A 12981-nucleotide genomic window follows, 5' to 3' on the forward strand; every position below is an offset into this window, starting at 1 on the left:
CACAACCAGCCTCGGGCTCTTTGAGCCGGTCCTGGTTGACAACATATGGGGGAAAAATGACAGGGGTTCCCCCATATTTCATCAACCAGCAGCGGGCTCTGCGCCTGGTCCTGGTTCAAAAAATACGGGGGACAAAAAGCGTAGGGGTCCCCCGTATTTCTTAAACCAGCACCGGGCTCCACTAACTAGGTACATAATGCCACAGCCGGGGGACACTTTTATTGTGGTCCCGGCGGCCCTGGCATTACATACCCAACTAGTCACCCCTGGCCGGGGTACCCTGGAGGAGTGGGAACCCCTTAAATCAAGGGGTCCATCCCTCCAGCCACCGAAAGGCCAGGGGTGAAGCCCGAGGCTGTCCCCCCCATCCAAGGGCGGCGGATGGGGGGCTGATAGCCTTGTGTAAAAAATGAGAATATTGTTTTTAGTAGCAGTACTATAAGTCCCAGCAAGCCTCCCCCGCAAGCTGCGGTCAGCGGTGAGGTTACTTTCGGTCAACCGCTGACCGCAAAGTTCCCACCATTGGATACAATGGAGCGCATAGGCGCTACATTGTATCTCTGCCGTGTGCAGCCTCACAGACACTACAGGAGCACACAGCCAATCAGGAGAGTGCCACGACGTGGCGCTCCCTGATTGGCTGAAGGGACCCTCTTTGACAGGAGTCAGGGGGGGTCCTGGCAGTCGGGGAAAGGGGTCCCATGTGTAAACATGGGACCCCTTTCAGTGCGTGGTCGGGTTTCCGTTTTTTTGTTTTGCCAAGTACGTGGATTATACAAAGAAGACAAGCAACACTGGATTATGTGTCTAATTTTTTTCACAGGTACCCCGAGGATTCTACATGGAGAAGAGGACCGAGCCTCGTGTGAACATAGGTAAGTATGTATGTTTGGAGGTGTGCATTTATGTAATAAACTTATACTGTCACGGTGTGTGTGTCCTGTTTTTTGTTGGGTATTTTTTTAGTAGTAGTACTACAGGTACCAGCGGGCCCGGTTTTCCACCGCATGCTGGTACTTGTGGTACCTCAGAGTCTGAGGTTCTCTTGGGAAAGAAGGAAACCTCGGTCTCCCTTTCAAGCCTGCGCTCTCTCTCAGCCGTCTATCCACCCGAATGGATAACTGCATGAGCTGATCCAAGCTATCAGGCAAGGGATATTGTACCAGTTGGTCTTTTAACTGGTTAGAAAGACCTCTTCGGTACTGGTGTCTCAGGGCTGGGTCATTCCACTGGGTATCATGGGCCAACCTCCGAAACTCCGTACAATAAACCTCAACTGGCCTTCGCCCTTGCTTAAGGATCGAAATCTGAGCCTCGGCTGAGGCCGTCTTGGCAGGGTCATCATACAACATGCCCAGTGCCGTAAAAAAAGCATCAACACTTTTAAGCGACGGACAGTCAGGCTGCAACCCATATGCCCAGACCTGTGGGTCTCCTTGTAGCAGGGAAATCACTATGCCCACCCGCTGAATCTCCGACCCAGAAGACTGAGGCCTAAGCTGGAAATATAGCTTGCAGCTCTCCTTGAAACAAAAGAACTGCGAGCGATCTCCAGAAAAACGATCCGGGAGATTTACTTTCGGCTCCTTAACCCCTGAAGGTACTGCTGCTGCGGGAGCTCCGCCAGCGGCCTGCGAGGTGTGCATTTTAATGGACAAATCATTAAATTGTCGAGTCAGGACCTGCACCTGATCGACCACCTGTTGCAAAGTATTTTGAGGGGTATGCTCCATATTCCCACAAAATTTCAACAGGAGTATTAGGCTGCTGAATATGTTATGCACACCAGTGCCAGCAGGAATGTACTGGTGTCTGAACGGTGAGGGGTGCAAAACAAATGAACTCACAGACAGACTGGGGAATATGACATTACATACACAGAAGGTGATAGGGAAACAAAATAAACACAAAGTGAACAGAGAAGCCCAAAGGCTAAGAAACTGGGTGTCTCCCTAATATTAGGAATGCTCAGATGGAAAGAAGCAAGATGTAGTGATTTAATACGTAGAGAACCCGAAATGCTGTTGCTAAGGGCAACAGCAAAACCCTAAAGGGTTACCAACGGGTGTGGCAGTAAACTCCTTGGTCAGAGATGGAATAATAGACACAAGGAGAGTCTCCACAATCCTTGTCCTCACTTGCAGTGCACTGGTTCAGCTTACTGCCACTAAACTGACACCTGAACACCTTGCACAGTGAGAAAGGATTTTGGCAGGCAAGTCTGAGAATAGAGCCGCAAACTTGCTAGGTTCACAGAGTAGCAAAAGAACCCCAGCAGGTTAAACGACTGACTCCAGTCTTACTGCTAGGTCTGGATTGGCAGAGTGTAATACCAAATCCCAAGGCCTATTTGCAGTAAGCAACAAACAAATACAAAGTTTACACAGTACTAGCTAGCTTTCAGGAACTGACTTTCCAACAAAGATTTAGCAGCATCTGCCTAACCTGAGAAGAGGGTTTATATAGCAGGTGCTGTCCACGCCCCACTCAGACCTCACAGACTGTGAGCACAAAAACCAGCACCGGATCCCCTGCCGTGCACAGAGCCTGTAACCACTGCACAGCAAAAGACCCGAACCGGAGTATCAGCTACGCTCAGGTTACTCCGCTAGCACTTGTCTCCCGGTTGCCATGACGACGTGGCAGCACAGAGCAGGAGACCCTAACAGCCGCCCTTGGATGGGGGGGACAGCCTCGGGCTTCATCCCTGGCCCTTGGGTGGCTGGAGGGGGGGACCCCTTGATTTAAGGGGTACCCACTCCTCCAGGGTACCCCGGCCAGGGGTGACTAGTTGGGTATGTAATGCCAGGGCCGCCGGGACCACAATAAAAGTGTCCCCCGGCTGTGGCATTATGTACCTGGCTAGTGGAGCCCGGTGCTGGTTTAAGAAATACGGGGGACCCCTACGCTTTTTGTCCCCCATATTTTTGGAACCAGGACCAGGCGCAGAGCCCGGTGCTGGTTGTGAAATATGGGGGAACCCCTGTCATTTTTCCCCCCATATTTTGTCAACCAGGACCGGCTCAAAGAGCCCGAGGCTGGTTGTGCTTAGGAGGGAGGACCCCACGCAATTTTTTTTTCTGTTTTTACACTAAACACACCCTTTCCCATAGATAACCATGCACAGATCTCACTGATCCGTGCATGGTTATCCAAACTCGACTGGAAAAAGCAGGTCTATTATTTTGCTGCTTTTTTTAACGATTCGCAAAAAAATAGACCCGCACTTGAGCACTCAGAGACTAACACCCAAATACGAATGAATAGTGAATACCCGTATTGTATGAAATAACAGCCGCGTTTGACCGATGGTCTATTCATTCGTATTTCAGAACTTTGCCGTTAAATCCATTACGAATAGACCAGACACTGCCGATATTTGTGCTTAGTGAATTCCCGGAATGGGACTTTGAAAAAAAAACACAAATCGGACAAACTCGATTTTTTAGTAAATATTGGCCATGGGGTGGGATGTAATGAAGTCCAAGTTCAGCGGGCCGTGTGGGATGCCGGCCAAACCTAGACACTTACAACGCTAAACCATGCCTTGTAAATGATTGCCCATTTAAAAAAATGTCCGAGTACAGCTGGCATCCCGATGGCCGCTGAACTTGGACTTCATTATATCCCGGCCCTGGTATGAATAGTTAAGATTTGCAGAATCTGATACTAACTTACCACATTTTGCTCCAGCTATGATGATAGTTCTCTCTCAGCAGTCATCTTAAGCTTCATGAAAGCATGAGCCTATACCCTGTTTCCTGGAGACTCTCATGCCGTGGCTAGGGCTCAAGTCTTTTTTAACTCATCTTTGGGTTAGGGCCCTCATTCCGAGTTGTACACTCGCTATCTGCTTTTAGCAGCTGTGCAAACGCTAAGCCGCCGCCCTCTGGGAGTGTATCTTAGCTTAGCAGAAGTGCGAACGAAAGGATCGCACAGCGGCTGCAAAATAATTTTGTGCAGCTTCAGAGTAGCTCCAGACCTACTCCTAGCTTGCGATCACTGCAGACTATTCAGTTCCTGTTTTGATGTCACGAACACGCCCTGCGTTCGGCCAGCCACGCCTACATTTCCCCAACCACGCCTGCGTTTTTATCTGGCACGCCTGCGTTTTTTCACTCACTCCCTGAAAACGGTCAGTTACCATCCAGAAACACCCACTTCCTGTCAATCACTCTGCGGTCAGCAGTGCGACTGAAAAGCTTCGCTAGACCATGTGTGAAACTACATCGCTCGTTGTAAGAGTACGACGCGCATGCGCATTGCGCCGCATCCGCATGCGCAGAACTGCCGTTTTTTTGCCTGATCGCTGCGCTGCAAACAACGGCAGCTAGTGATCAACTCGGAATGACTACCTATATCTCTACAGCTCCTCCTTCTCCTTTTGTTATCTCCCTCTTTCCTTAGCTTTTCTCCATCACCTCTCCTCATGTTTTTCCATTTCCATATTAAGTCTGACTAACTGCACGCCATAAATGAATTACCATAACCGCTGCACAAAACCCGTCACAGTAGCGCCAATCCAACAAGTATCTATGTTGGATTGCAGTCTTAAAAACCATCATTTACTATGGATATGTATTAGCTGTAATTTAAAATAAGATGTCTATACCCTTCGGATTTCTGCAGCAGATCTGACGGCAAACCCAGAGTGAAAACCCAGCACAGATCAGTGCAGGCTTAGTTGTATTAAAATGTTTTGTAATGGTTAAAATGAATATAAGTGAGTAGGATCCCTCCCTATTTTCCAATAACCAGCACCAGGCTGAACCAGTCGGGAGGTTCCCCCGCCATAACACCAACTAGCCCCACACTGGTCAGGCCAATAGTGGAATCCCTAGGGCAGGCATGGCCAACCTGTGGCTCTCCAGATGTTGTGAAACTACACATCCCAGCATGCCCTGCCAGTTTTAGACTTCCCTAATAGCAAAACTGTGGCAAAGCATGATGGGACTTGTAGTTTTACAACAGCTGGAGAGCCACAGGTTGGCCAGGCCTGCCCTAGGGAATTGGGGACTCTCCTCCACAAGGACAACCAGCACTGGGCTGAAAGGCTCTTCTCCGCACCCTCCGAGGGTTTGTTTTAATGTTGTTTTTTAGAGATGTACTACAGGTACCAGGAAGCCTGCTCCAGCATTTAGCACATCTACGATTATCTAGTCCACCCCGCATGTCAGGCGGTACCCCCCCCCCCCCCCCCCATCCCCCGCACAGGTACATAAGCGTCGCACGGCGGCAATGCTTTTGTACTTGACAAGTAGATTCCAGCCAGCGCAGCTCCTGCGCGCTGGCAGGGAGCTAACCCCCATGTCCCGGGTCGCATCTTCTGCGTGTGATGTCACGCACCTGCCGCGGCTCACCCTCCTCAACGGTCTGGACACTTCCCTGTTGTCCGGACCACACCCCGCCAACTGCATTCTAACACCATTGGCATGCTCCCTCCCGACCCACGACCATCTCTGCCTGTCAATCAGGCAGAGGCATTTGCACCAGTGAGATGCTTTCACATCTCACTGGCTGCACATGCGCACTGCTACTGCCACGCATGCGCACTGCGCATAGTAATTCAGACTGCGATCGCTGTCGCTGCAGCGATGCAGTCTGAATTACCCCCATAGTGTAATCAGTGCGTTCTGCACTGGCGTTTCTATAATGGGTGCAGTGTGTGTGGTGCACAAGGGCCCCTGAGTCCAGAGGGGGCCCCCACCGCACACACTGCACCCATTTTTAAAATACTCACCCCTCCGAAGTCCAGCGCCGGCATCCAAAGCGCTATTAAAACTCAGCTGCCATTTTTACGGAGTTCTGCGCATGCGCAGTAGAGAAATCTCAGGGAAAATGGCCACCGCGCCATTTTCCCAGAGATCTGCGCATGCGCAGTAGAGTCTGAGCCCTCTAGTGCTCAGACTCTACAGCACTCCGGGCAGAGAGGAGGGGGCCCAAACGGAGGAGGCTGAACACGGGCCTCCTCCTCTCTTAAAACGCCCCTGGCGTTCCCATTCATTTGTATGTAGAGTGACTGGGAATGACTTCTCATTTGCGACGGGGCTCTGTTTTTCTCTTACGTCCTAGAAGATGCTGGGGTCCACATTAGTACCATGGGGTATAGATGGGTCCACCAGGAGACATTGGCACTTTAAGAGTTTGAGAGTGTGGGCTGGCTACTCCCTCTATGCCCTTCCTACCAGACTCAGTTTAGAAAATTTGCCCGGAGGAACTGGTCACAGCTAGGGGAGCTCCATAGGAGTTTCTTTAGTTTTATTTTTTGAATAGAGTTTAGGCACAGGGAGGCTGCTGGCAACATTCTCCCTGCTTCGTGGGACTAAGAGGGGGAAGTAGTGTCCACCCTAAGGGGTCTGAGCCACTATCTCCGCTGACAGGACACTGATCTCCTGACGGGATTGATCGTTCCCCACCACAGGTGATCGCTCACCCCAGCAGCATGCCGCCAACCCCCTTACAGAGCCAGAAGACGTCAGTGGCGCGTTAGTCACCAGCCCCCCTGACAAGCGGGGAGCTGGTGTGAAGATGGCGGCAACAGGGTAGGGAGCGCAGTACTAACTGCGCTCCAGGGCTCAGCGGTACTTGGTGTGGCGCTGTGAGGGGCACCCTGAGCCAGCGCCTACACCCTACACTGGACGGCAAGCCTGTTGGGGACCTCAGATCACCGCCAGCACAATTCCTCAGGCCAGTATAAAATTCAAACAGAGCGGGAAGCAGCGCCAGAAAAGGGGGCGGAGCTTCTCCTCAGAGCGGACCCAGCAGCGTTCAGCGCCATCTTTCCTGCATGCAGAGACGCTGACAGAAGAGAGCTGTCCCTCCACATCAACTCCAGTTATCTGTACGGTACTCGGATGTTGTAGAAGGGGGGGATGCTGTGCAATAGACTGTGTAACCTATTAAGGTACACAGCTGGTGCTGGTAAAGGGGTGTCCTTTATCTCCTAAAGCGCTGTGTGTGGGTTGGCTCCAAACTCTGTGTCTCTCTTGGCATTCTTAGGAGGGAAACTCTGTCTGCCATTTCCCTGTGTTTTTGTGGGGTGCGTGCTGTCTCACATAAGCAATGTCTAGGGATTCTGTGTCATATGCTGCAGAGGATATGTCCTCTCAAGATGACCCCATTCCATGTAATCAGGATTGCTCTGGTTTAGCACAGATTCCAATAAGAGAACCTGAATGGTTAACCTCCATTAAGAGTATGATTTCTCAGATTTCTACTAGGGTAGCACAGAATGAAACTGCAACTCAGGTTTTACAAAACTCTATGGCTGTTTGGTCTGGGTCGGCACCTTCTGGACCCCTGGCACTCACTCTCAAAAACGTGCTCTTGCCCAGATTATGAAAGACGACACGGATACCAACTCTGACACGGTAGATGGTGATGGGGACGTGCTGCGGGGGGGCGGCATCTCTTGCAAAAGGGGTGCAGTTGATGATTGAAGCCATTAGAGATGTGTTAAATATTGCTTACACAATACCTGAACAGGTTGAGGAGGCTTAAACGGATAATAAAAAAGCCTCGCTAACCTTTCCTGTGTCTATAATTGAAAAATCCTGGGAAAACCCAGAGAAAAAATTCCAGATCTCTAGAAAGGTTCTGGTGGCATTCCCCTTCCCTGAGGAGGATAGAAAGAAATGGGAAAACCCACCCATAGTTGATGCATCTGTGTCCAGACTGTCAAAAAAGGTGGTTTTACCTGTCCCGGGATCTGCCGCATTGAAAGAACCGGCTGATTGCAAAATTGACACTACGCTCAAATCCATATACATGGCTACGGGGGCGATATTACGCCCTACCATTGCCTGTGTATGGATTTCTAAGGCTATAGTAAAGTGGTCTGGCACGTTACTTGAGGAATTGGATACAATGGATAAAAGTGACGTTGAATTGTTCCATGTCGGTCTCGGCTCGTAGAGGACTCAGGCTGTGCCAATGGTCTGCCGACACGGAATCCAGGAGCGGCGTGGAGAACCTACCCTACACAGGTCAGGCTCTATTTGGGGAAGCGCCAGATGCGTGGATTTACACGGCAACTGTGGGTAAGTCACCTGTTCTTCCTTCAGCTGCGCCTGCTACGAAGAAACCCTTTTCTTCAGCTACGTCACAGTCCTTTCGGACTCCTAAAACAAGAACGAACAAGCCGCATAACACCTTCTTTAGAGGAGGGAGGACAAAATCCAAAAAACCTGCTACTGCAGGCTCCCAAGACCAGAAGCCTGCTTCTGGTACATCAAAATCCTCAGCATGACGGTGGACCACTCGGCCTGGAGGAGAGGCCGGTGGGGGCGAGGCTCAGACGATTCAGCCATGTGTAGGTGTCATCCGGTCTGGACCCCTGGGTACAGGATATTGTGTCCCAGGGGTACAGGCTGGAGTTTCAAGAACTCCCACCTCACAGATTCTTCAAATCAGGCTTGCCAGCTTTGCTGGCAGACAGGGCTATCCTACAGGAGGCCATCCAAAAACTGTAAGGGTCACAGGTCATTGTCCCAGTTCCACCTCATATGCACAACAAGGGTTACTAGTCGAACCTTTTCGTGGTACTAAAACCGGATGGTTCGGTCAGACCAATTTTGAATTTGAAATCGTTAAACCCCTATCTGAGGGAGTTCAAATTCAAAATGGAATCTCTGAGAGCGGTAATCTCAGGTCCTGAGGAGGGGGAGTTTCTGGTATCCCTGGATATCAAGGATGCGTACCTCCACATTCCAATTTGGCAGTCGCATCAGGCTTATCTCCGATTCACACTGTTAGACAGTCACTTTCAGTTCCAGGCACTGCCGTTCGGTCTCTCCACGGCACCGAGGGTGTTCACCAAGGTGATGGCAGAGATGATAGTTCTCCTCCAGGGAATGAACATAATTCCATACCTGGACGATCTACTGATAAAGGCAGTGTCCAGGGAGAGGTTATTGCAGTCTATCACTCTTACGACTCCATTACTCAGGAGTCACGGTTGGATCCTGAACCTTCCGAAAACACATCTGCAGCCGACAAGGAGATTGTCTTTCCTGGGAATGATCCTCAACACGGAAGTGCAGAGGGTGTTTCTGCCAAGAGAGAAAGCGTTGGTGATACAATCCATGGTCCGGGATGTCTTGAAACCTGCCCGGGTATCGGTTCGTCAGTGCATTCGCCTTCTGGGGAAGATGGTTGCCTCCTACGAGACTCTACAGTACGAGAGATTCCATGCTCGACCCTTCCAATTGGATCTCTTAGACAAATGGTCGGGATCTCATCTGCACATTCACCAGAGGATACGTCTCTCACTAAAGGCAAGGATTTCGCTCCTCTGGTGGTTGCAAATGTCTCACCTTCTGGAGGGTCGCAGGTTCGGAATCCAGAACTGGATCCTTCTGACCACGGATGCAAGTCTCAGAGGTTGGGGAGTGGTCACCCAAGGGGAAACCTTCCAAGAAAGATGGTCAAATCAGGAAGCCATTCTTCCAATAAACATTCTGGAACTAAGAGCTATGTGCAACGGTCTTCTCCAAGCGTCTCATCTTCTACAAGATCGAGCCATTCAAGTACAGTCAGACAATGTGACGGCGGTGGCCTACATAAACCGACAGGAAGGAACAAAGAGCAGGACTGCAATGTCAGAGGTGACAAGAATCCTCCTCTGGGCAGAAAGGCACGCGTTAGCGTTGTCAGCAATCTTCCTTACAGGAGTGGACAACTGGGAAGCAGACTTCCTCAGCAGACACGATCTCCATCCAGGAGAATGGGGCCTGCATCCGGAGGTGTTCACAGACGTGACCAGTCATTGGGGCGTGCCTCAAATAGACATGATGGCCTCACATCTCAAAAGGAAACTCCGGAGGTACTGTTCCAGGTCAAGAGACCCACAAGCAGTGGCGGTGGATGCCCTGGTAACTCCGTGGGTGTTCAAGTCAATGTATGTGTTCCCTCCACTTCCACTCATTCCAAGAATTCTAAAGCTCATAAAGAGAACAAGGGTTCAGGCAATTCTCATTGCTCTGAACTGGCCAAGGCAAGCTTGGTACGCGGATCTTCTGGATCTACTGCTGGAAGAACCGTGGCCTCTTCCTCTTCACAAGGACCTTCTGCAATGGGGGCCGTTCGCTTATCAGGACTTACCACGGCTATGTTTGACGGCATGGCGGTTGAACGCCAGATCTTAGCCCGTAAGGGTTTTCCGAGCAAGGTTATTCCTACCCTGATACAGGCTAGGAAAGGGGTAAAGTCTAAACATTACCATCGCATTTGGAAAAAATATGTGTCATGATGTGAATCCAAGAAATTTCCTACGGTGGAGTTTCAGCTTGGACGGTTTCTCCTTTTCCTGCAAGCAGGTGTGGATATGGGTCTGCATTTGGGATCCACAAAGGTCCAGATTTCGGCCATATCTATTTTTTCCAGAACAAATTGGCTGCCTTCCCTGAGGTTCAGACCTTTTTGAAAGGAGTTCTGCACATCCAGCCTCCCTTTGTGGCACCGACTGCACCCTGGGATCTTAACGTGGTGTTGCAGTTTCTGCAATCGGATTGGTTTGAGCCTCTACAGGAGGTTGAGGTCAAGGTTCTCACGTGGAAGGCTGTCACTTTGTTGGCCTTAGCTTCTGCTCAACGTGTGTTGGAGTTGGGGGCTTTATCCTGTACAAGCCCCTATTTAATCTTCCATGAAAATAGAGCTGAGCTCAGGACGCGTCAGCAGATCCTTCCAAAGGTTGTGTCGGCTTTTCATATCAACCAACCTATTGTGGTGCCAGTAGCTACTGACTCCTCAATTCCATCAAAGTCCTTGGACGTGGTGAGGGCTTTGAAGATCTATGTAAAGAGGACTGCTCGTCACAGAAAATCGTACTCTGTCCTGTATGATCCCAAGAAAATTGGGTGTCCTGCTTCTAAGCAGACGATTTCTCGCTGGATTAGGTTCACTATCCAGCATGCATATTCTACGGCAGGATTGCCGTGTACAAAATCTGTTAAGGCCCACTCTACTCGTAAGGTGGGTTCTTCCTGGGCGGCTGCCGGGGTGTCTCGACTTTACAACTTTGCTGAGCGGCTACTTGGTCAGGGTCGAACACGTTTGCTAAGTTCTACCAGTTCGATACTTTGGCCTCTGAGGACCTAAGGTTTGGTCAGTCAGTTCTGCAGGAGCCTCCGTGCTCTCCCTCCTGTTCTGGGAGCTTTGATGCATCCCCATGGTACTAATGTGGACCCCAGCATCTTCTAGGAAGTAAGAGAAAATAGGATTTTAATTATCTACCGGTAAAATCCTTTTCTCGTAGTCCATAGAGGATGCTAGGCGCCCGCCCATCACTTCGTGATCCTGCAGTGGTTATCTGGTTCAGTTCAACTTTGTTCCTGGTTGAGTACTGCTTTTGTTACTTGGTTAAGTAATGTTTCAACTTTTGCTGAGTTTCAAGTTCATTAGCTTGATTTGCCTTGTATGTGTGAGCTAGTGTGAATCTCGCCACTATCTGTGTATAATCCTTCTCTCGAAGATGTCCGTCTCCTCGGGCACAGTTTCTAGACTGAGTCTGGGAGGAAGGGCATAGAGGGAGGAGCCAGCCCACACTCTCAAACTCTTAAAGTGCCAATGGCTCCTGGTGGACCCATCTATATCCCATGGTACTAATGTGGACCCCAGCATCCCCTACGGACTACGACAAAAGGATTTATCGGTAGGTAATTAAAATCCTTTTTTTTGTTTTGCTAAGAGTTGGAATGCTACATGGAACAAAGAAGACGTAACCCTTTCATATTGGGGGGGAGATGCCCTAAGCCTACGAGAGTGATAAAGTGGACAAGGTGGATGAAGTACCAGCCAATCAGCTCCTAACTGCCATGTTACAGGCTGTGTTTGAGAAATGAAAGGAGCTGGCTGGTTGATACTTTATCGTCATCCACTTTAATACTCACACTGTGGGGTAGATGTACTAAGCCTTGGAGAGAGATACATTGGTGACTGAGGGTGGTGTGGGGTACACAAAGCATGAATCCCCCTGAATTTGCAAGTGAGGGCAGAGAAACCAGCACTACTATATGCTATGCCAGCGTGGGCATTGAAACTAGCACTACTGTATTGTATGGCAGTGGGAGCAGAGTAACCAGCACTACTGTATGCTATGGCAGCGAGGGCAGAGAAACCAACACTACTGTATGCTATGCCAGCATGGGCAGAGAAACCAGCACTACTGTATTCAATGGCAGTGAGAGCAGAGTAACCAGCACTACTGTATGCAATGGCTGAGAGGGCAGAGAAACCAGCACTAATGTATGCTATGGCATCAAGAGCAGAGAAACTAGCACTACTGTATGCTATGGCAGCGTGGGCCGAGAAACCAGCACTACTGTATGCTATGGCAGCGTGGGCAGAGAAACCAGCACTACTGTATGCTATGGCAGCGATAGCTGAGAAACCAGCACTACTGTATGCTATGGCAGCGTGGGCAGAGAAACCAGCACTACTGTATGCTATGGCAGCGTGGGCAGAGAAACCAGCACTACTGTATGCTATGGCAGCGTGGGCAGAGAAACCAGCACTACTGTATGCTATGGCAGTGAGAGCAGAGAAACCAGCACTACTGTATGCTATGGCAGCGATAGCTGAGAAACCAACACTGTGTTGCATAATAGAAAATAACAAATCTAATGGTGCATACACACTTGCCGAGAAAGTAAACAACATCGTTCATTTTCACCCTTCCTGAGCAACGTTGTTTACTTTCTTGGCAAGTGTGTATGCCGCTGCCAACAAGCGATGCGCGGCCCCGCGGGGCGTTAACAACCCTCGCTGTCAGCCATGCATGCAGCTCAATTTGGACTGTCGTCCAAATGCTGCATGCACGGCCCAGCTTCTTGCGTGACTTCACTGAGCAATATGGTCGTCATATCGCTCAGTGTGTATGCCCTGCCGCTGACCGCCCCGGTAGGGAAGGGAACACACTAGGCAATGTCGCTCATAGAGTACATCGCCTAGTCTCTACCCACCTTAAATTATATTACCTTTTAC

This window comes from Pseudophryne corroboree, chromosome 4 (assembly GCF_028390025.1).
Source record: "Pseudophryne corroboree isolate aPseCor3 chromosome 4, aPseCor3.hap2, whole genome shotgun sequence".
Lineage (NCBI taxonomy): Eukaryota > Metazoa > Chordata > Amphibia > Anura > Myobatrachidae > Pseudophryne > Pseudophryne corroboree.